General features: G+C 43.3%; 1 protein-coding gene across 3 annotated transcripts in view; it reads right to left on the minus strand.

Moving 5' to 3' along the window:
- The window catches only part of ERICH3 (glutamate rich 3), a 569,740-nt gene that overhangs the window by 15,666 nt on the left and 529,947 nt on the right, over nucleotides 1–24,127 (minus strand). The gene's annotated exons all lie outside the window — the stretch shown is intronic.

Consider the following 24,127-nt stretch of genomic DNA (forward strand, 5'->3'; position numbering starts at 1 on the left):
CAACAGTCTAAAGTACATTATTAACTGTAATGTACCTCATCACAAAGAATATTCATACTTCAAAAGTCTTGCATCTTAAACTGTATTGTTGTTAGTAAGAAAGTGGTTTATTAATCTGGGTAGATTGTAGTCCATCGCATGTAGTAAAGTATCTAACCTAGTAAATCCAGAAAATAATTTAAACCTGAATTAAACCCTTGGCAGCTATAGCACACACGGAACAAAACTCAATTTAAAAAATGACACCAAAATGAAAACAATACAGGAAATCGCAGATATGAATTTTCAAAGATTTAAGAGAAAAAGTGCACCAAAAAATAAAAGTACCAATACAAAGACCAGTTTGAATGTGTCCTGGACCTAGGTATGATTTCAGGCTGACTGCAATGAAGCATGGATCGAATATGGCAAACAGGTTTGCTCCGGACAAAGTATTCACCTTCTGACTTACGACCTGATTTATAGTATAGTAGATGGATATCCTGTTCACCTTATTACAAGTGCCATAGGATATAATGCGTTTGTAATGAGGCAGAAGTGATATCGACAGGGTATTATTGTGTGGATTTCAGTGCTTTTTCCCCAAACCTCATGAAATCAGTGCTCATCAGTGTTTATTCAACTACCCAACACCCAAAATAGACAAAAAATGTGTTTTCCACTGTTTAAAAAACATGTTTTTATAAAGCAAATATTTAATTTAAAGGAGAAGTAATGGAGGGTATGTAGTGCCTTCCCATTGGCAGCATATCTAATGGATTTATGTAAGACTGTTTTAAGCGTGGAAAATCTGTGTATTGAACTCTGACTAACATCTCACCCTCTCTCCCATTTCATTACCCCAAATCTCACTCTGCCATGACTCTGTATGGTTTACAGAACTATTAATGGACCAAAAAAATAAGAGTGCTGTATTCAACTGATTTTAACAAACACATTCCTGGCCACACCCAAGGTTGTTTACCCACTCCTTACTGAATATTATGACATTGGTCAACCCTGGCTACAGTACCTGGTGAAACCTTACATTTTACCATGCTATTATCCAGCCCTGTATCCTAAGGCACCTAAAACATGATGCTTGACGCATGTGTGCCACAGTTTTTCTACACTCTTTGCCTGACTACATTAGGATGGTGCTGCTGGTATGTGTAATTCATAGCTACAATGTGTCCACATGGCAAATATCTCACTTTAACTCAGTCCTTACCTTTCAACAGACATAACGTTGTATTCAGGGATTTGAAATTTTTCTGTAACCATCGTAACTATGGCTTCAAAAGCCTCAGTGATAAAGTACATTTGTGTGAAAAGTCAGAATTAGTTTAAGGTATCACACATAACAATGGGGCACCTTGCAGCTATGATATTTGCTGGTATGTGGAATATATTGTGTCATATTTTCATCACTATTCCATGTTCATGGTGGCAGCACTCCTTTCACACTAACCTTTCACTACACCTGCTACCAATACTGACTTCTTATAAAAAATTGGCTGATGTATCAAAGGGTTTTATCCATTCTGTGTCTGTGTATAAATGTATGGTTCATATTGGCCAAGATTCTTGTTTCCTGCCATTTCATAAATCAGTAAAATAATTAAACGCTCCCAAAAGATCAAATATGATTTTTTTTTGTCGTCATACATGCCATCAAAAGCGCTCTAGATGGGATTTATCCGCACCTTCCCACAGACCCATTCGATAACCGCCCTTGTGGAGGGCCTGAGGACGGAAATCAGAGTTCACGCAGAGGTAAGGCTGTATCCTGGTCCCACTTCAGTTTGCAGCACCTAGAAGAACGTATGTTACTAAGGAGGACCGGACCAACAGTCCTCTGGCCTAATCATAGGACCAAACTTACTTCTCCCTCCAGGAATCTAGGGCCGCCCAGATCTTACTGGCGCTAGATTTATCACAGGCCATATCTGATTGACTAATCATGATGATATTCTTTAGACAGTCCGCAAACGAAGGAGGAGTTTCAGATTTCCAAGCTCTACAGATTTCCCTTCTAGCAATAATTATTATGTAAAATACAATATTCGAAGCTAAAACGTTTATGCAATGATCCGTCATAAGACCAAAAAATGATTACCCTTGAGCTTACTTCAATCCGCTTGAGCAGCACATCCTCCAAGAAGCCACATACCTCAATCCAGTAAGAGCCGATCTTTGGGCAGTCCATAAACATGTGCAGGTCGTCTGCGGCTGGGTACTTACATCTGGGGCAGTTGTAGATCCTCGCGGTCACCTTAGACAGTTTCCCAGGAGTACAATACACTCTATAAGCAGTGTACAGATGATTCCTCCTGAGGATAGCTGGTTTAACCACTGTCTGTAACATAATAAAAGAATCACACCAAAGTTTCCGCGTCCCATCCGAGTCTCCTGAGAAAACACTGCCCCAGAGTTTCCCCACCTCCGAATCCAGGCAATCCCCTGCATCGACGAGGGCCCCGTACCAGAACGATACTTTACTTTTCCATGGACCCATTCTGGAGACAGAATCAATAATCGTACTAGCGTCCTCGCTGCCCTACGACTGCTTTGCCCACCATGGGGATAACTGATAAAACTTAAATCTCATTAGTGTACCCCAAGTCCAATTTGAAATTGACTCCCAGCTAATAAGTTGTGTATCCTTCCGGAGGTCTCCCCACAAACTAATGCCTGCTAATCTAAGTGGCTGGCACAGTTGATCTTGAAGGCATTCAGGGGTGCCTGAGGAACCCCAAATTGGGGCCTGTGCTGTGTAATACGGTATTTTCAAAACTCTCCTGATATACCCCCAGTTATTGAGTGCGGCTAACAAGGTCTTAAGTCGGACCTTCTTGTAGAACTTGGGGTCCCCAAATTTGTAGAGAAAATACTCCTGTCCCTGTGAAATAGGAGGTCCAGAGAGGAAGAGTCCATTTTATTAGCCAAAATTCTAAAGTTTTTAAAATGGAAAGCATGGCAGTAGGAAAGTAGGTCGGGTAAGGCCAATCCCCCTATTGTTAACCCTCTCCTAAGCCTTTTCCAGGCTATTCTCTGGGTTTTTGTGGCCCATATAAAGGACCCAATTTTATCTTGAAGGATAGCAAGATCCTTAGTAGTGAAGGATAGTGGGATTGAGTTAAACAAGAAGGTTAATTTGGGCAAAATTATCACTTTTACGAGGTTGACCCTCCCATAAATATACAGTGGCAGGTTCACCCAGAGAGACAATAGACTGCCAACCTCCTAAGAGAACTTCTCCCAGCTGATCTTTGATATATCTGTAAGCTTCGGCGCTAAATATATCCCCAGGTATCTCATCTGACTCTTTGCCCCCTGTATTATGTTCACGCAATTCCATTCCATTATTTCATAATTTTTCTCTGGTAATTTTATAACCCGAAATGTTACCAAATTCCTCAGCCAATTCGAACAGCCTGGGTATTGCTTCTGCGTGATTGGAAGTATACATAAGGAGGTCATCGGCATAGAGGGCAAACTTAAGTTCCAAATCTGCAATTTTAAAAGGCCTGATGAGGGGAGCCGCTCCAAGGGAGCACACAAAAGGTTCAATATATAAATTAAATAAAGGTGACAAGGGGCACCCTTGCCTGGTGCATCTTGAAATACTGAACCATTCAGTTAAGCACCGTTAACTAAAACCTTTGCTCGGGGGTTCAAATAAAGAGATTTACCAGCCTCAACAAAATTAGTTAGAAAACCAAACTTTTGCATGGTCTCCCAAAGATAGCACCAGTTCACCTGGTCTAACGCCTAGCGGCATCAATTGCGACAATAGTAAGTGGCAACTTTTTATCTATTGCCCCTATGGCTTGAAAAGTGAGCGCGTTGAGCTGTCTTCTGGGTATAAACCCCCTCTGATCAGGATGTACAATGGTTTTAATAAATTTAGCGGTGAGCTGCAGCTTGGGTCTTTGCTTCAGTCCCTAAGGGGAGATTTGCTTTCTAAATTCAAGATATCTTAGGCGAATCAGAAGGGGATCCATGAAAAGTGCGAAGCCCTAGAGTCAAAGCTGGACGATATTTGCACATGAACGGGTCGCTCGAACTTAAAATTAAATCCCTTTCAGAATCCGTTCAGGGGAATACGAAGAATATAGAAGCCTTAAAATCCCAAAATAGATCACTACAGATGGGCATGGAGAGGCTTGAAATGCAAGCCCGGAGAAATAATCAGAGGATTCTTAAAATACCAGAGGGGGCAGAGAAGGGGGACATCAAGGCGTTTGTGTGCAAACAGTTAAGGGAGGGGGTGCTGAAAGATCAAGAGGACATTGACCTTGAATCTGAGATCCAGAGAGTGCACAGGGATCCTTTTAAGTTGCATCCTGATAGAAAAGCCCCTAGGAAAATCTTAGTCAACTTTCAGACATATACAGTGAAAGAATTGATCCTGGGGAGATCCCCAACGGGGTCGGCATTGCATCATGAGGCTGGGCTTTATCAAATCCGCTCTGATATAGGGGGAGGAACAGCATAAAGGCAGTGGGAGTTGGGCTCTAGAATGCCAGAATTGATGAGTCTGGGGCACAGGTTCAAATTAAGTTTCCCGCATTGCTGAAAGTAATGTGGAAAAATAAGATGCACAACTTCAGCTCCTCCGAGGATATAGATGCCCTTCTGTCCAGATGAGGGGGTAGCCACACTATTAGATTCACTACCAATTCTGGGTTATAGATGTTATCTAGATGTAATCTAAGAAAAAAAAAATGGAAAGAAAGGGGAGAAAAGGGGGTAGAAAAAATAAAAGGGGGTCATGTATGAAGATTTTGAGTGTCCCGGTTACTGGGTATTAATTGATACTTAGTTGTGTTATTTTTCTTTTCTCTTTGAACTAAGCAAGATGTTCTGTTGCTCCAGGGAGAGGTCCCAAATAGGCGGTTTTCCAACGCCAAGGGGTGAAAGGTGGGTTCCTCATGGGAGGGCAAGGGTGGGTTGCACGGGGGGAGGGAGTAAGGTGGATAAAATGGAAAAAATTGTCCTCATACGAGTAAAAGTAGGTTTTGCTAGATCAAATTCGGTAGTTCCATGGGTAGAGTATGAGTAGGTCGTATGAGATTAAACTCCTCTCCTGGAACGTGAACTGTCTAAGGAGCAGCAGGAAGTTATCCCGGGTGTGTGAGTTCTTAAAAAGTAATGAGGCTCATATTTACCTGCTACAGGAAACTCACTTAGAAGTCCAGGAATGCAAACAGGATTTTAGCAAGCTTAGTTGGGTTCAGGAGGTGGTATGCTCTAAACAAAGGGCTGCACAAGAGGGGTAGCAATGAATATAAGAAGCAATATGGGGATTAAGGTGGAGAAATTAGACACAGATCAGTCTGGGAGGTGGCTGGTGGCAACCTTGTCAATCTGCGGCTCACCAATAGTTTGTGCTGTCTACTATGGGCCTAACGAGGACAACTCGGGCCCTCTTTTAAATCTTGAGGCCAGTCTGTTAAATTCATCTGCTTCAGTTATACTTGGCGGTGATTTTAACGTAGTATTTGATAAGCAGTTAGATCGGACTTCTAAAGTAAAATATAACGTTCCGCCTAGAACATTCTCTACACTTAAGAATGTTATTAAGGAGTTTAACTTGTTGGACATCTGGAGAGTTAGCAATGGCAATGCTAGGGAATTTTCCTTCTATAGCAAAAAATATAAACAACATTCAAGAATAGACTACTTCTTGGTGGATCAGAGTATGCTTTCAGATCTTAAGTCCATAGCTTGTATCCCGGCGATTATATCAGATCACTCCACCGTTGAGCTGGTACTCAATTTCAAGCTTAAAGAGCACCAGAGGAGACTCTGGACAGGACCCTGCTACTCGACGAGGTTCAATATAGATTCCACTTGTGATCAGATAGTCTGGGAGAGCCTTAAAGCTTATTTGAGGGGACTTTTGAGCTCCACAATGATCAACAAAAAAAATCTATTAAAGAAACAGATAGCCTCTAGTAGATTAAGGAAAAGGAGCTAGAGCTGCAGAAGGCAGCCCTGACCTCTCGGAATCCTATGCTGCAGTTGAAAAGGGAGTTGGTGACTTTACAGGCAGACTTTCAGGCCAAGATTGATACGACTCTGAAGGATCGATTGGGATGCCAGTAAATTACAACATTTTGTCTATGGCAAAAAATGCTGCTCCCTGTTGGCATGGATATCTAGAGCAGAGAGGGTAAGAAACCGTATTAAAATCTTGGTACAGAGAGGGTCAGGTGCCCTGCTGCAGGATGATGATAAAATTAGGGAGGAGGCAAGATTATTCATGCTTGATCTATATGAGAAGGATATTGATTATAGACCGGACAATGTTAGGGCATGGCTAAATTCGAGGGATCTCCCTCACTTGTCCGAATCTGATAGGCTGCATCTATCCACTAGCAGTTTTTCCGAGGGTGAAATTAGAGAACAACTTAAAAAAATGACTAGGGGAAAAGCTGCCGGTCCTGATGGACTTCCAGTTGAGGTCTATCTTGGTCTATCAGACAGGGTAGTGCCAGTTTTAAAAACCCTGTTTAATAAAATATACTTAAAGGGAGAAGGCATCCCCCCGTCATGGTCTGAAGCAACAGTGTCCCTGATCCTTAAACAGAATAAGGATCCACAAAAAATTGATGCATATAGACCTATCTCACTGCTAAACTCGGATCTTAAGATCTTCTCTGGGATATTGGCTTCCAGGATGGCAAAAGATCAAATATGATTGAAATATTTCCAGATTATCTACAGTGTGTAAAAAGTGAATACAACATTAGGTCAGCTCTAAAAATGCTTCTAAACCCTGCATCTTTAATTTAAGCACATACTGGAAGAAACAGTGTTTTATTGACATCCCTAAGTCACACAACTCAAGCAGAATAATCTCAGACCAGTATTTCTTGTTGCTACCTTCTATAATAAAATTACAATGTGATGGCCCCCTGAAGAAGAAAGGAAAAGGTCAGCCTTTCTCATTTTTTTTCTTTGAATGGCATTTTAGTTTATTATTGTGCAGGTATTTATCGGTGAATATATGTTTAGCCTGATGAGACTGTTTCCAGTCAATGGGGGTTTTATCAGTTATTATAGATTTAAACCCAAAACAGGATAGCCTAGATATCTGTCACATTTGTGAAAGAATAACCCATCCACCAAACTCTAAATTATACCCCTAGTCTCTGAAATCAAAGTCAACATCCTCCAGCAGGGCAAGGCAGCCAACTATATCCAGCGAAGTCCCTTCGAAGTCAGGTAGGCTTTGAGAGAGGGCCCACTGTAGCCATTGTTTTTGCCTGAAATAGCTCTGAGCAATAAACATCAGAATTCGTACCCTGGGAAGTTCTCCTGTCATCTGGATATGTTGACTACCTTCACCTGTGCAAGATTTCTACCTTTGGACTTAGTCTCTTTTTTGGAACTGTGATTCTTCTACTAGGGCAAGGCAGTAGGTTGTATTCATTGAAATGAAGTTAGATAAGCTGTGTGGGTCCTATGAACTGGAGTTTCAGGTAGCAAAATGCAGAGTGGGACCAACATGATTTTTTTGCCCAGTTAGGTCACACCTTGTGCACATGGACTTGGATGAGCCGTCCCGGTCCTCTGGAAGTCCACAATTTTTTCAAGTCCAAATTTTCCAGAGATTTCGAAATATGTCACTCTAGACACCACTAAGGCTCCCGGGACCTCAAGGATAGCACTTAGCGGTCATGGCTCTCTCTAGGGGTGGCCATCAACAGCCTGCAACCCTCTTCCAGTTACAATTTGTCACTGGTCATTCCAAGAAAAAGGTCTCTTGCAGCTTTTGATGTACCTGTATTCACACAAGAGTTCAACTAACCCCTGATGCCTACTTTTTTTGGTCCTGGGTATAAGTGGGAGGAGGCCCATCCCTTAAGGTTTTCGCACAGGTCTCAAACAGCTGGTACAATCCTTCTTCTGCAGGTCCAGAAATTGTTCTGCTGAGGAGCTGTGTGAGGTTCCAAATTTGCTGGATTTATTTGCCAGTGGGTGGAGGTGACTCCTGGACACTCCCCAACCAATGTGGAAAGAGTTCCTGATGGCACCACTACCCATTTTGCAGCACATCCTGTTTGTCATACAACAATCTATTTCAGATTGCACCATTCCAAAGCTAAGACGTGACAGTCCTTCTGCTCCTGATGGGAGCCTGTGGGACAGTCAGGCAAGTGAGTAGTTTCCTCTTTCTCAGCATTGCCAAACTCGTTCTGAGACAGCTGACACACCCACTGACCTAGTGCCCAATCTGCTACAATGGGCCTAAAGGTCAAGGGCTTCCCTTCCTCCGGTTTCCCCTCGAACTTGACTATGAATGGACAGGTCTCACCTTTGTCCCTTAGAAGTAAATTAAAATCCAGAACAAAATAGTTTCCAGGAGCTTCAGGCATGGAAAAGGTAACTTTATATAGTGACTTTTACTTAATAATTATCAAAGATTTATCTTCACAGTTGAAATACATTTTTGTAAATATTAAAAACTGTGGTTCTGGAACAATTTTTCTAATTTTTATAGCGTGTCCTAAACCTGAATTATTAAAATTAATATTTTAATCTGCACTCCAGTTTTCCTTATATGACAGTCAGGTCCTTCAACAATGAAAATAGATCTTGGGGGCTTGGCACTGTAGGGACATGCCATTATTACATTTCTACGTGCCTGCTTTGAAATACTAGGCACCCTACCTTATGGGTTATAAGCAGGGCAACTGGAATTATGTGATTGTGTGGCTGTGGCGATTTTTGCATAATTATAGATTTGAGGCATTTGCCACTTAATCCATCATCTGCTGCATAATCTGCAGATTTTAACAAAGCAAATGGTTTCTAGCTCAAACTGTTCAAAAGTTACAAAAAATGTGATGTAAAGCTGGACTGGTAGCCTCTCTGTTGCTTATTGGTTTAATTGGATGATAAACCGGTCCTAATGAGGTGCAACCAATGCCCACTGAGTGTTACCAAGTTTAAAAATGGTGAAATAATGAAGTAATATTATTAAAGAATATGGTGCAATATGCAGCATAATTTGTCGCATAATTTACTCAATCCTGGCGAACAGTTTGGCCCTCTCTTGCTGCATAAATTTCTGTGGCCCTGGCTATAAGGCCTGCCTCAGGGTGTCTTTCAATATTTAAAAGGTAGGGTTTTCGCCTGTCAAAGTTGTTATTTTGACAGGTTAGGCTGAAGGTTTAATCTACAGCACTTGGGCTACATTGGTAGGTCTGGAGCCATGCTTTCTTTGTTATACTAATGGATGGCACAATAATTGCTGCCATCCACAGATAAGATTTAAATTTCCATGCCATGGGTGTAGTTTTAAACCATACACTATGGTGTTACAGGAGAGTTAAATAGAGCAATCAGGGATTAGTCAATGTGTTCATGTTTTGGGGGTCAGAGCACATACACTGGGTACTGGACAGCAAAAGATGTCTGCAAGAAATGTCAGTGACAAAGCAAAAAAGGGGCATTTTCTCACACATAATTAATGTTTACTTTCTTCCACTGCTCCATCCCCTTGAGTCAGTTGTATCACAGGTGACTATCGGGCAGAACCCTGCATGTCCAGACTCCAGACACACTTAATCTTTGCTGACAGGCTATCACTAATGGATAGCTTCAAACATGATCAAGCACAACAACACAAAATCAAGAGATTTTAATGTTTCGAGCTGATGTGTCTCAGTGGATGCTATAGAAGCCATGCACCGATAACCTAGAACCGAAACCATCTCACATACCCCGGACAAAAGGCAATGAATGCTTACTGATTCGTCTTCTACTGTGATCCCTCAAATAAACATCTTAAAACTAGTACTTCCTGTTAGAACGAGTAGTGAATAAGCTCTCTCTTGTCTTTCCCACCCAAGGAGCAAGAAGTGCGTTCCTTATTTCTAGGCAGGTTTGAAAATAGCAAAAGCAATTGTGTTCAAAATATCTCCAACATCCTCCGCAACCAATTCATAATGATGCAACAGCAAGTCTCATTCTACATCTCAAAGGCCTCTATCAGCGTATGTCAGTGGTGCAATGTATGCAATTCATATTGGTACGCAGAGTGTGTCACAGTGAGGGTTTCAACTTTGTTAGGAACAAACTGGTCCTGCATTCTCTATTTTCATCCACTATGAAATTATTGACTACTCTTTAATTCAGGAGATTAAAAACAGGGGAGGCATCCTACTCAGTTTAAGCACTCTGCTCATAAAATAATGTATCAGTAAAGTTGAGAATTCTGGCTGACTGCTATGCTTTCCGATGCAGATTAAAAACTTCTATCTTCCAATTAAATGCATATTTGCCCTTACCAGTTTTGAGTGTAAGGTAGGTGAGGTTTGTCCAGAAGCCAGGCCTGTGACCTGTGGAAATTGTGTGCTCTAAAAATCTTTAAAACATATATTGGCATATGATCCTTCGGAATACAGAATTCAGGGGTGAAGGATGAGACCTTGTTGCAGTGTGGCTTTTAGATAGGCCCTGTACTAAGCCTCTGTGTATAGAGCCTTCTATATACAGTGTTTAGCAATGCCCACTGGTTTGTGAGTGCAGGGCATGCATGAAAACCATGTCCTACAACCACCTTTTCACATGCCATAGCAATCATCCTTTGGCAATGTCCTTCAGACTCTGGGTGCTTTGCAACCAATCCGATTTCCCAGCATCAATTTTATGACAAGAGTGTAGGTGCATGACTTTCAGACACACCCTGGCCCTAAATTCCCTTTATTCTTTTAATTTCTTTCATCATTGCTGTAATTGCCATGAAACCTTTTTGGCACCGGAAGTGTAAATTAATTTCTAAAAATGCACATATCAGTATATTTGAAGCTATGGTGTTGGTAATTAACCACTTCGCTGCTTCTGACGGCCAATGGCCGTCGCGCGCACTACCTCAGTAGTGCTGCCCACATCCGTTGGCCGTTGCGGCCCGCCTACTGCGCTAAACTGCATCAGCAGAATTATCGCAGCGGTTAATGCAACTGTGTTTTGTCCTAAGTGTCGTATATTGTGGTTGACTCAATGTGGTATATGAAGGGGCTGCTATTTCTCACGATCGTTATTTGATGGCAAATCAGAACTGTGCTATTTTATGCCCAAGTCAAAATTACTTTCTTGATGGCAAATTTGTAATCGCTTGCTTAACAATTACACTTTCTGCTAGGTTGTGACCCTTCATGTGTCATGTGCATTGTTATTTGTGAAATATTCATGCTGATGAATCTGTAGCTAGAAGTGAGCTCATAGTAAACCCCGTCGATAAGTTCTGGCCACGATTAGAGCAAAAGTAAAAGAATCCCTAAAAATCCCTAAATATAGAGAAACTAGGGCGCATCTGTCCTCCAAAAAAACTTGTCATGGAATCGTCACTAAACACAAGCAAATCAAGTTCCCCACATAGGCGAAAAAATTAATTTCACACACACTAAGGCACACACATTTCCCTTGCCAAAGTAGAGAACTTTCAACACTAACACAATTGAACACTGTTGGAACTGGCCCTTCTTGCAGGGTCATCCCCAAACTTTTTGCTTCTTCCTCCATTATTTTTCCTGACCCGTGGCTGTTGGCAATAGGACTCTGAGCACTTTACCACTGCTGACCAGTGCTAAAGTGCACATGCTCTCTGTGTAAATTGTTATTGTGATTGGATCTACATGATTGGCATATTTGTATCACCATGAAGTCCCTAGTAAAGTGCACTGAGTGTGCCAGGGCTGGTGATGACAAATGCTACTAGTGGGCCTGCAGCACTGATTGTGCCACCCACATGAGTAGCCCCAAAATGGTGTCTGTAGTCTGTGAACTGCCATGTCCTCTTGGTCAGTGTCCCCACTGACCAGGCCTAACCCTTCCCTTTTTGTGCACATTGGTCACCCCTATGGAAGGCCCAAGGTACCCCCCTGGGCAGGGTGCAGTGTATGTGAAAGGTAGAGCATGTACTGGTGCAGGTGACATGCTCTGGTAGTGAATTACAGCCATTTTCGTTTTTCACTATTGTAAGGCTATCTTGCTCCATAGGCTAACAAGGGGGAAGCTGGCTACAGTGACCACCAGCATTTCTTCCCATAGGAACAAGATAGGACATAAGAGTCTAGTATCCCTGAACTCAGAATTTAATAACACATCTTTTAGGAAAGTTTGTTTTTAAATCCTGTGTTTGAGAACAGGACTTTTAGAAAGTTGCTGTTCTCTTGTCTGACCCTTCTGTGTGCCTTGGCCTGTTTGTGTATTGACTGTCTGGTTTGAGAGTGACAGGAGCTGGGGATTCCCAGGAGGTTGGCTGAGTCAGCCCTAGGCTGAATGACTGCATTTGCAACCTGAGTAGTGGGAGGAGTTAGCACCTTGGCCTGAATAGGGCTGGGCCTGCCTGCCACAATGCTGACTCCACCTCCTGCTGGGCGGCTGACGACCCTGCCCCTCACTCTGAAAGGAAAGGAGAAGCCAGGAAAACAAAGTACTCAAGAAACACCCAGAACTGATTCAGACCGGGCTCAGGGCCCACATGCACAAAGAGAACAAAGACTTTTAGGGGTATAAGTACAGGACCCTGACAACAGAAAATTAGATCATCCTGGAATCAAGAAGGAACCTCTGCCAAGGAGAAAGCTGAATCTGAAGAAGGAAGACTGTCCTGCTGTTGCTCTGCTGTACTGACCTGTTGCTTTGCTGCCAAGGAGAGGGGACGGACTTTGCTGTTGTGCTGTGTCCCCTGTCTTTAAGGAATCTCCAAGGGCCTGAGAAGAGCTGGCTCCCTGTTCTGAAGTCCCAGGAACAAAAGGACTTCACCCCCAACTTCCCTGAACTCTGCTGGAAGAGTTCTGTTCTTCCTAGAGTGCTTGATCCAGTTGTGGGGCCTCTGGAAGTTGTACCTGTGCTGGGAAGCTTGAAACTAAACTTGAGAGACTTTTGCAATTAAAAAGTGTTGCATCGCTCGCTGCGGAGCGCATCCCCGACAGTGCGAAAAGTTTCCCGCGGCTACTAAGGTCGAGATCGTCGCAGTGCCTGTCATCGCTGCGAGAGTCATCGCAGAGCCTGTCGTCGCTGGGTGAGATCGCCGCACTGCTTGCTTGCGGACCGCATCACGTCGCTGCGAGTGTCGTCGCAGAAGCCATCGCATCGAGGAGCTGCGAGAGAGAAGATCAGTGCTGGTTCGCCTATCGTCGCCCCGGAGATCGTCGCAACTCCAGAGATCGCCGCATCGTGCCTTTGCGAGAACAAACTTCCTACGGAACCTACGCACCGGAATCCATACAAGTGGCCTTCCTCCCCATACAGACCGGATTCATCGCAACACGCCCGCTGCTGCAGCGGGGCTGTCGCATCGCCTCCCCAGGGTCTCAGGAGCTACGCATCTCTTGTTTTACACTGCACCAGCTTCTGCTTTTGGAACTTTGTCGCAACTAAAGGTACTGTGTCTGAAACGTGACGCAACTGTGAACTTTTCACGCAACTGTGGATTATTTTATCGCAACCTAAAGAACTTTTTATTACAACCTTGAGAACTCTTTTGAAACCATATTCTTGAACTGTGTATGTTGGATTTTTGTTGTTTTGGTCTTGTGTAGTTTAGATTAAATACCTTTATTTTTCTAAACTGTTGTAGAGTCAGTTTGTGGTGTTTTCACTGTGTTACTGTGAGTGTTGGTACAAATACTTTACACATTGCCTCTTGAATAGCCTTGACTGCTCGTGCCAAGCTACCTAGAGGGTGAGCACGGGTTATCTCAGAGGGTTTCCTCCTTACCCTGACTAGAATCAAGGGTCCCTATTTGGACAGTGGTACCTACCTCTGCCAACTAGAGACCCCCCAGTTCTAACAAACACATAAGAACACATATGGACCAAATACGCAGGACAGGAGAGAGGCACTACTAGAGCTGTGGGCCATCTTCAAGGAGGCCCAGATCAATAATCCTATCTCACAGACAACAATCAAGGCTTTCACACCCTCCCTGACATATGTAGGTATGGAGGTGCTCTCCCTGATGCCTGCTCTCCCAGCATTAGGATACATCAACCCATCAGTTGAGGTTATCTAAGGGTCCCCAACCAAACAATGAACTGTTAGGTCCAAGCATGAGAGTATAACAGGCTCAAGACCCAGGCAATCCCAGCTCCACCCCAGTTCAGTGTGCAAGCTCCCCGAAATTCAACCCCGCCATCGCATTCAGCCCATCAAACCCCAGTGGTGTAAAGAGCACGTACTCTCAACTGTTCAGGCTAGCGCACTCGAGTGACAGGGAGGCTCATAGCTTTTCTGGACAGGGATAAAACTATGAGGCATGAAGAAAGGGGTTCCAGTCCTCTGGGATCCGATGAGGAGTGTGGAGCTACAGGGTTTGTGCAGGTAGGAGCCAATATGAGGGCAAATTGCAATCAAAAAGAACAGCTCATAGCTCAGAGCAAAGAAGGCAATTTAGATGGGATTTGAAGGAAAAGCGTGAACTAAGGAGAGAGAGATAGAGAGAGAGAGAGAGAGAGAGAGAGATAGAGCACCATGGAAGCACAGCGAGCCAGCAGAGCAGTGCGCCCTTCACCTAAGGAGGGCTGGGATAGGTACAGGTCACTGATTGGAAAGAAATCAGAAGGAGAACTTTTGGCTGGGATCCGAACCTCACAAGAACCTCACAAGAATATCAACGCAGAAGAGGTGCTGACCAGGACCAGGAAATAAGAGGCCAAGGTAGACTGGTACAGACCCAAACAAGTGACAGGAGAAACAAGATGGCACCCATGCGTGCACATGAGGGGAGCAGCAAAAAAGATGTCCGCTGCTCCTCCCAGACATTCAAGATTGATAGACTGACCCCAAGAGAGATAGTGGCCCAAGAGGAAGATGATATCTTTGCGCAACCATTCTGCCACCTGCAAGCTTGTTGGAGCAAGGGAAAGGACCTGTATGATAGACCTTCACTGGAGGAGGGATTCTTCAAACCCAAAGATATGACCATAACAGAAGACTGCACCTAGCACGGAAAGGGAAATCTACGTGCCAGGGGCTCAGATGGATAAAGTAGGATTAAGGACCAAACTGCTGTCATTGCTGGATGGAACGGGGAAATGGACCTCATGTTTTGAGAAGAACACCGCAGGAATAAACCTAACAATAGGCAATGTCAAAAGTCTGCTAAGTAGTCTCATCAGAGAGCAGACTAACACAGTGTTTGCCTGGGCTCGCATTCCAGCAATCACGCTAACAAACACCAAACATGATGGTATTCACAATTTTCTGTCGCACAGTCTAAAACATGTTCAATAAGAGTACATTCAATTCATCATATAAAGACACATAAAATATATATTGTTGTCTTTGGTCTTTAATCCTTTTATTCCTGCTCTTTTCCTTCCATTCCCTTGTGCCAACGCGTTTCGTCATATGCAGGTATAACCCTTACGACTTCCTCAGGGCTGGAAGCAATACATAAAACGCTGTATTACATATACAGTAGGCCAAAATAATATAACCTGTAGCCCAAACAATGCACCAATTTGAGTGCAGGGATTACTAGAATATGTGCACCATACATAAGTATAAGTGATAACATCAGTGAATAGGGTTATAGTGTCACCCTCGTGTTTAAATGTCACACAGTGTTACATTCCACCAGCTAAGTATCCCATGTTTAATTATTTAACACAAAACATAAATTCCTTCATATATTATCATATCAACTGGTACCTTCTGTATCTTTAGCTGATTATGACCCTGTAATGAGATGAATTCGTATAGTAATGATTAGCCTAAACGCTGAGGAGGCATGAATCTATATTGCGGAATTCTAGCGTTGACGCTTACACCACATCAAACTCTTACCTCTCTTATTCCGTTAAGCAAAATTTCATTAGTCTTTCCATCTAATTATATAATTTCCACTACCTATGGAATAACAGTGTATTATCACCACTTGAACAACTTGTATTGCCACACATATAGGACAAATCTTTCAGATATAACTATACGTTTGTGACCTACATCAACCCCAATAATAATCCCATCCAAATATCTGCCAAACACTTACTTATTCAATCTTGTATCACAGCGCAATATTCGATTATTCCAAATTTAAACAGAGCTCCCCAAGACGGAGCGTTTTTCTTGATCCAATTAGGTTTCCCCTCAGAGTACGAGGGACCTAAAAACGTATGTTAAAAGGATTCCTTTAGTTACAATGTATTTGTCAGCCTTTTGACCTTTTAAGTTTAATCTGTTTCAGAAGGCGCTGCACCTACCTAGTCGCGGTCTTCTCCAAAACGAAACACTCTATCCATTGCGATCGCCATGCCGGTCTCTACCACGCTGTACTAAATACCTGGATATCGAAAGAGGACTAGCACTCATGAAATACCGACGCCATCTTGAAGTGTGCCAAACTAACTAGTTTTGCTTCGCGTTCACTATACATTTGTATAATTCCGATATTGCAAGTTATATCCCTCCTAGATAAATTATTGATACCTAAATGATCTTTATATTTTGTGTAACATCTTATTTGGACATGTCTGCATGGTTTGTAATTGCAGGCACTACATAAGTATTTCCATCCTTCTCAGTCTTCAAAATTTTCGTAACTTTATTGGACATTGCCATTAAGCATCATATCTCATTCTAAGTTGCAATATGTTAAGTAAGTGTATATTTTTCAATACAAAGGTTTCTCCTAGCAAAGCATAAAATTTAGAGCTGGACCATACTACACTACAGTGTTATTTTCCATATACGAATACATTGTATCATAATACAATTACAGAGTTTACTTGATAATTCCCCTACTCTCACCATGCCTCTGCAGAGATACTATTCTACAATCTCAGTCTAAACAGCCAAAACTTCACAGTCTAAGGGTCTGAGTCTCAACAGCACCAAAAGCCAAAGCCCATTCAGTCTCCCAAAAAATATTCCAAAAATATTTTTTAAGTTTGAGCCGTCTTACAAATTTAAACAGGTCAATTTTCATAGTACATAGGTCTCCCATAGATTGAGGGCAAAAACCCAAGCCTTTTTAAAGTAGTGATATTGCCGATTGACTTAAGTCTTGATCTGAAAGATTAATCACTTCAACTTGTTTCTCTGAATCTACTAATATTGTTTCTTGTCGTAGGAGCGAGTTATCATTCTGAAGTTGCCTGTGACTCCTGCCGCCCCTCTTCCCACGCCTTGTTTTACCGTGTTTTCTGTTTTCTTGGTTTGATCCCTGTTTCCTCGTTTGATTCGATTGACCTCTAGCATGAGGGAAGAGTTTCCTAAAGGGTGCGGTTGCTTTGATATAGCAGAAGATGCACCCTCTGTCTCGCTGTCACTAGTTGGTATAGTACTTAATGAATGTTACTCGATGTAAGTGAGACAGGTACCGGTACTGGTTTCGTTTTGTCCACCTGAATTAAGTAGTCATATTTACTAGAAAATGTGAACACTCTACCTGTATTGTAATCCACCTCATCTCTTTTTATTTTTCGGGCTTTTCTTTGCTTAGTATATAGTATTTTCAACTTTGTGTTGAGCCTTTGGAGGGATTGGGAGTTTACTCTCCCTTTCTGTAAGCACAGCCGTATTTTGTGGGTAATAACTATTCGCAATTAGAATAACGGAGTGTAAATTTTACATGAGCGCTCATTTTCTCTTTAAACACCACTTCTTTTCTGCAATACCAAACATGATGGGACCACATTCAATTCATAGAAGCATCAAATATGGACAGCCCTGAGGGAGATGTTCCTGAACCGCCTGATGTAGGAAAGTTAATGGCTGAGAGTATAGAACCTGGGGAAACTATACCTGATTATCTGGGTTGGATGAGGGAATGAAGGGGACAAGAGACAGGACAACCAATGACTGATATTGGCCAGCAAGTTGCATTCTTTTATAATATCCGCAAAAAGGTGCTGCCCACCGAGATACAAAGCAGTTTGGATGGCATAGCGGGGTTAGATACCAAACCTTGGAAGGAGATACAGACCCACATACTGCACTATTACAACAAGAAACAAGAGAAGGATAGGGAAAAAAGGAGTAAGCCCTGAGAGGCACAGCTAAGTTAGTCCAACACAAATTGAAAAAGACTGCCCTTAAGGGGGCCATGTTGGCCCCAAACGTTCAAATAGTACCCGTATTGAAGGGGGCACAACCACAAAACTCCAGAAAGTTTGAACATAACTATACCAGCAGAGGCCAAGGTGGTTGGCAGCAATCAGACCTTAGGGAATGTTACTACTGTCACTGAATAGGCCAGCTAAAAGCATACCACAAACAGAGGTCAATGAGCCAGGCCCATTTGCCACAGATTCTCCATTCACTGAACCAGGCCCAGAAGACACACATGAACAATACACTCAACCACAGGGAGTTCAATAAGCCATCCCACCACTGCAACAAGTATCAGGTAGTTAGACAAACATGTGGCAACAGAAATAATTATTACTAGTATAATTACATTTGTAGGACGCACAGCAACCCAAAGGTTTCCCGGCACCAAGGACAAGAGCAACAGAAAGAATGAAGTTACTGGTTTAATAGCCAGGTCTTAAGGTATTTGCGGAAGCTTATATGACTGGTTTCATGCCGGAGAGGTATAGGGAGAGTGTTCCACAACACGGGTGCCAGATAGGAGAAGGAGCGGCCCCCCAGGCGAGCAAATCTGAATCTAGGGACCGAGTATTTAGCCTGGGAAGATGATCTGAGCAGGCGTGTTGGGTGATAAGTCTGGACCAGGGAACATAATTAATGGGGAGCTGTACCTAGTTTAATGTTATGCATGTACCACAAAACTTTAAATGTTGTCCGGTTCTCAATTCTCCGCCAGTGGAGGTCCTGAAGGGTGCCTGAAATGGGAGATGTTTTAGTAACATGACAGAGAATCCTAGCCGCAGAGTTCTGTACAACCTGTAATCTGCAAATTACCTCTTGTTGGCTCCTAGATAGAGGATGTTGCCATAGTCCAATATGACATTATCAATGCTTGGATTACAGTTCTTTGGGCAGATCTCGGCAGCCTCCATAGTATCTTCCGGAGCCACCTCAAGATGGTAAAGCAGGTGGAAGCAGTTTTGATGGCTTGCTGCTTCATGGAAAGTTGATCATCGATCATTCCACCCAGGTTGCAAGCGGATTGGACTGGTTGAGGGAGTGGACCCATTTCTGGGGGCCAATGACGTGGGCCCCAAAGATCTTTTTCCTTCCCTATGATCAGGACCTCTGTTTTACCCCCATTGAGTTTTAGCCAGTTGTTGTGCATCCAACTGGCTATTTTACGCAGCCTTGTCTGTTAGGAAGAAACTTTAGAGGTATCATTAGCAGACAGGGAAAAAAGAAGCTGGGTGTCATCAGCATAGGAAAAGATAGATAACCCAGATCCCTCTGCTATGGTGGCCAGCGGGCTAACAAAGGTTAAATGAGACAGGGTTTAGAATCGAATCCTGCGGTACTCCATAGATCTTTGAACTAGCTGAAGAGGAGAAAACCTGGAAGGTTCTTCCGGTAAGGAAGTCTTTGATCCAGTCCAGAGCTAAGCCTGCAATTCCCAGTGATTGTAAAACTTTTAGAAGGGTACGGTGAGACACCGTATCGAATGCGGCACTTAAATCTAAGAAGATAAGTGCTGCTGTTTCCCCTTTATTTAGTAGCTGGCGGATTGTTTCAGTTACTCCCAAAAGAGTAGTTTCTGTAGAGTATCTGGCTCTGAAACCTGATTGGGATCCGTGCAGGATTTTATTAGTTTCCACAAATTGAATGTGCTGTTGGTTCACATGTTTTTCTAATAGCTTACAAAACACGAGGATGAGAGAAATCGGTCTAAAATTAGATGGTTCTGCTGGATCAGCATTAGATTTCTTCAACAGGGAAACCACCATCGCATGTTTCCACTCTTCAGGAAGAACGGCCTCTTTCAGAAGGCATTCAGTACTTCCATAATGGGCTGTAATATGATAGGCTTTATTTTTTGGAGGATACGAACTGGTAAAGGGTCCTTGGGTGAGCCCGATTTCAGCCCATTCAGAATACCATTAAACAACAGAGTGTCATGAACGAGCACAAGAGTAATGTGCGTTGCAAAAAGAGCACAACTAAGATGGCAACACATTAACTTCACGCCCAACACTGTGTGAACGACCTAAGATGGACAATTATCGAACAACTGCCATCAGAAGTGGTTCTGTTTCAGAAAGAGCAAAGGTGGGTGTTCCGTCTGGGCACTCACATCATGGGACTGAATGATGAGGTCCCCTGGGGACAGCTGTCTAATTAGCCGACATCATTAGCGTCCTCAGAATGGAGGAACTTACCAACATGAACTGGTTGACATAATGTACAAATGCATAATAATGATCTTTTACTTCCATCATCATTGCTCCGTTTATTGGTTTTACGAGATGTTAGGCAAAGGTTGATACAATCTTGAGTGAAAAAAAGCAGTGAATATACAATCACATTTGCCCTTTGCCAAGTATTGGATATATCGCAAGGTAAAATAGACATTCCTCGGGTCAAAAGCAATTACAGAGGGAACAAAACAGCGATGGACATACTGCACGCATGCGCGGGGAAACTCTGCCATCCCCGGCGCATGCGCAATACTGTAGCTCTGATCTGAGCATGCGCGACCTAGTGGGTGCTACTCACGCATGCGCACACCTCCTAGACGGAACTGTGGGGCTGACAACTGATCGTTCTCGCCGGATCTGCCTAAAAAGGACCTACAATTAACTTATAATTAACCTACCTTCAGCAGAACCACCCAACTAATGGCGGATCACCCTTATATGGGCACATTATACATCCGGTTTAACGCTAATGAGGCCAAACCACTAATTGAAAACCAGGTATAAATACCACACGCCCCGGCCTTCCCAACTCAGTCTGGCGGAGCAGCGTGTGGGGTAAGACGGAGGACAACTCATCCCGAGTTTGTGAGTATAGAGTGTGCAATACAAGCATTCCTAAGACTAACGAAGTAAGTAAGGAACCATATTAAAATCTGCATTGTTTTTTACCTAGATTGCACAATAGCAATCACCCCCCAAACGTTCTTGAATGCTCATGAAGCAAGCAAGCAATACTTAATGAGTATGACCACAACTTCCTTTACATCCTTTGAGTGTATGTGTTTCTGTGTTGTATGTCTTGTCAGTTTTCCTTTACAGGGCCAATTGAGCTAATGGTTTGTTCCAGGTGACTGCACCTGTATGAGCTACCCACTACCAGGGTGACCATTTTCTTTTTCTTTTTCCTCTCTCAGGTCATGCAATTTGCATTGAACTTGAGCCAAACCTCTGTAGGCACATTATAGCCTGTATTTTTATACATATATTTAATTTTTCACTTTTTGTTATTAACACAAATTTTTGTGACAAAACATGTGAAACGTGAGTAAGGTGGGGAAGTTGTGCCCCCGTCCTGAAGAAGGAGCATAAGCTCCGAAACATGTCGACGCATACACGAGTTACTGTCCATTAACACGACAGGTCCAACCTCGCACTTCACTTCTTTTAGTAGTACCAGCCCGGGGTTGTGAATAAAGTTTTCTTTCAATAAAACGCACGAGCCAGGTATCTTTTAAATCCTTCACAAAATCCCACCACTCACATAAAATATCCCTATCACATGCATCACACATAGTCATAACTACAAGTGCTCCCGCGTAGTCGTAGGTTGTAGCACGCCGCATCCCGCTAGAGAGGTGCGAAGACCCCTATGATGAAGCATGACACAAAGGGTCCTTTTGTTGTGTGAGGGGTATTTTAAAAAACACTAAGTGCTCCCACACCATTGTGGGAAACGCTTCCCTAACACTCTCAGTAGGATTCCTTTTGTTTATGTAACTAAGTCTGTGGAGTAAGAATCCTACTTCGTTACTCTACCTCCCTCTTTTTGTTTAATTGTATGCATCTACAGAATCCATAATCCAAGTTTGGATGGTATTAGCATCCGATATTCTTAAGGAAGGAATATCCGGCATATTCGAAGCCAGCTGATGGTTAAGCGAGTCAATATTCAAATTTTTCCATTTTCTACACTTCTGTTTGAGTAAAGGATTGAAGGAGTTATTTAATCTGGCATCAGCTGTTACCTTAAACTCTACAAGAAACAGCACAAGATCCAACAGGGTGCGAAGTGCCACATGGCTCTGAGTCAGTCAGGAGGAGAAGGTCCGCCTGAATAACCAACTTTCCCAGTCCATCAACTTTATTTCGACTACTTTTTCATCTTAAAAAAATCCCGGATTATCCATGTTTTTCCTTCCTTTTCCTCAAATTTTATCAACCATCCCAAAATTTTCGCCGGGTAATGCCACTACAAAATAATGACAGAAACGTGCTGCCGTTTAGAAGCTCCTATCCACAGCTAGGAACCATAGGTTCAAAATAGTGCTGGGCGACAAACTCCACTCTGCCAGCAGAGTTCTCAGGGTTTTACAACTCCGCACTCTGCTCAGGGCGCGCAGTTCAGCAAGGACTCCGTTGACCGCTGCGGAGTAGAGTTTACCGGCGCTGCGGCACCCCATCTGTAGTGTCCTACTATCAATGATGACAGACACTGGTATAACTATTCACTAGCTTTATTATCTCCTTGTTGTCATGTCCCTGTCCCTACTCTAACTGCCCTTTCCTCTCCTCGCTCCTCCTCTTCCCCTCACCCCTTAGCTCCACCCATGCCCAACCACTAGAATGCTTCACGATCTCACATCTCCTCCTTTGTTAACAAAACAAAAAAATGAGCGTCCAACATTTGTATAGTTCCTCCGTCAGCCACATGGGTCTGTAGGTTGCTCGTTGAAGCTATGGAGATGCCAGTCCATTTCCTTGGTGTGGCTTTCTAGTGCTTTGGTAAGAGTCTCATTGATACAGGAGCACATCTTTGAACTTGCAAAATGTCTCTTGTGATCTTCTTGTTCCCAGGCTCATGACGGTTTCTGATAGGATCACGTACCAACCACTCATCTTCAGTCTCCGCGTCAGTCATGATCGCCTCTTGTAAGAGGGCTGTGAAGGGTTCATCGTGAGGGTGACAGTTTTGCTTCCTTGATGGCTCTTGTTTGATTGATACCCGATTTCCTTCATGAGTGGAGGTTGCTCCGGTCCTCTTCCGACTATCCATTTGTCGTTGTACTTCCCTCGATCTTATCTGGTCGAAGGCAGCATTGTCTTGCAGTTCAACGTCAGGCATCCCAGACAGTGATGCCCTGTTTGGAGAGAGAAGTTTGGTTTGGTTCGGAGACTCAGTCGCTGTCTCTGGTTGGTTCGCCCACTCCCACTCGCAACTGGGATTGTAGAATCCTTTAACTATCTGAGCAGGTGCATGGTCTCCTCCCATCGGAGGATGATCTGTCTCCGTTACCGCGTCAAGTTTCTTCTGTGGGGTGACTGGGCAGACTTGTCTTGCCCAGTGCGTAGTGTCCTTTCTATCCGTTTTTATTCGAGAGATCCTCTGAGTTAACCTCGCAGACGCCAGTCGTGGTGATGGTATACTCTTTATGTCAGGAGGTGTCTGCCACTTGAAGGACTGGGTTCTGCTAAGACCCAACGGTGCCAGGGATAACACCTAAAACCTTCGTGGGTAACCTGTTCCGGCGTAAAAATGACAGAGACACGGGACACTTCCTTCTGCGCCAAAGATTCGAGGTTTATTACTGCAGGGAACACAGAAGTCACAAGAAGTACAACATGTGTAGGTTCGAGGAGTCTGATTCGATTTGTATCTGTGGATCGCTCTTCTTATACAGTTTTCCAGCATAGGATAACATGGTGCACAAAGGTTTACAACTTGGTTCCCATCGTAAAAGGCCAAAGGGGGTCGCTTTCATGTATTCAGGGTCCGGAACATAATCACAGTAACATTTGGTGGTTCCCAACTGTAAAAACGCATCTTCCCACCATAAGTACATTCCAATCAGTAGTAAACGAATCGAGGGAGAGACAGAAACAGGTGCAGAGGAAGATGAGAACAGTGAGCAGATCGATAAGGGTGTAAAAGGGGAGGTACCAGGAAACACGAGTTGCAGGCATCAAAGGGGACATGCTTAATGAATGCGCAGCTAAGACAATAGAGCGGCACGGCAAGATGTGCCTCGAGCGGGGCCATCTGCCTTACAGTGCCATCCCCCTCATCATAAAGACACCTCCAAAGGAAATGTGTCTTCCGCAGGAGCTTGGGAAT

This window comes from Lissotriton vulgaris, chromosome 1_1 (genome assembly GCF_964263255.1).
Source record: "Lissotriton vulgaris chromosome 1_1, aLisVul1.2, whole genome shotgun sequence".
NCBI lineage: Eukaryota > Metazoa > Chordata > Amphibia > Caudata > Salamandridae > Lissotriton > Lissotriton vulgaris.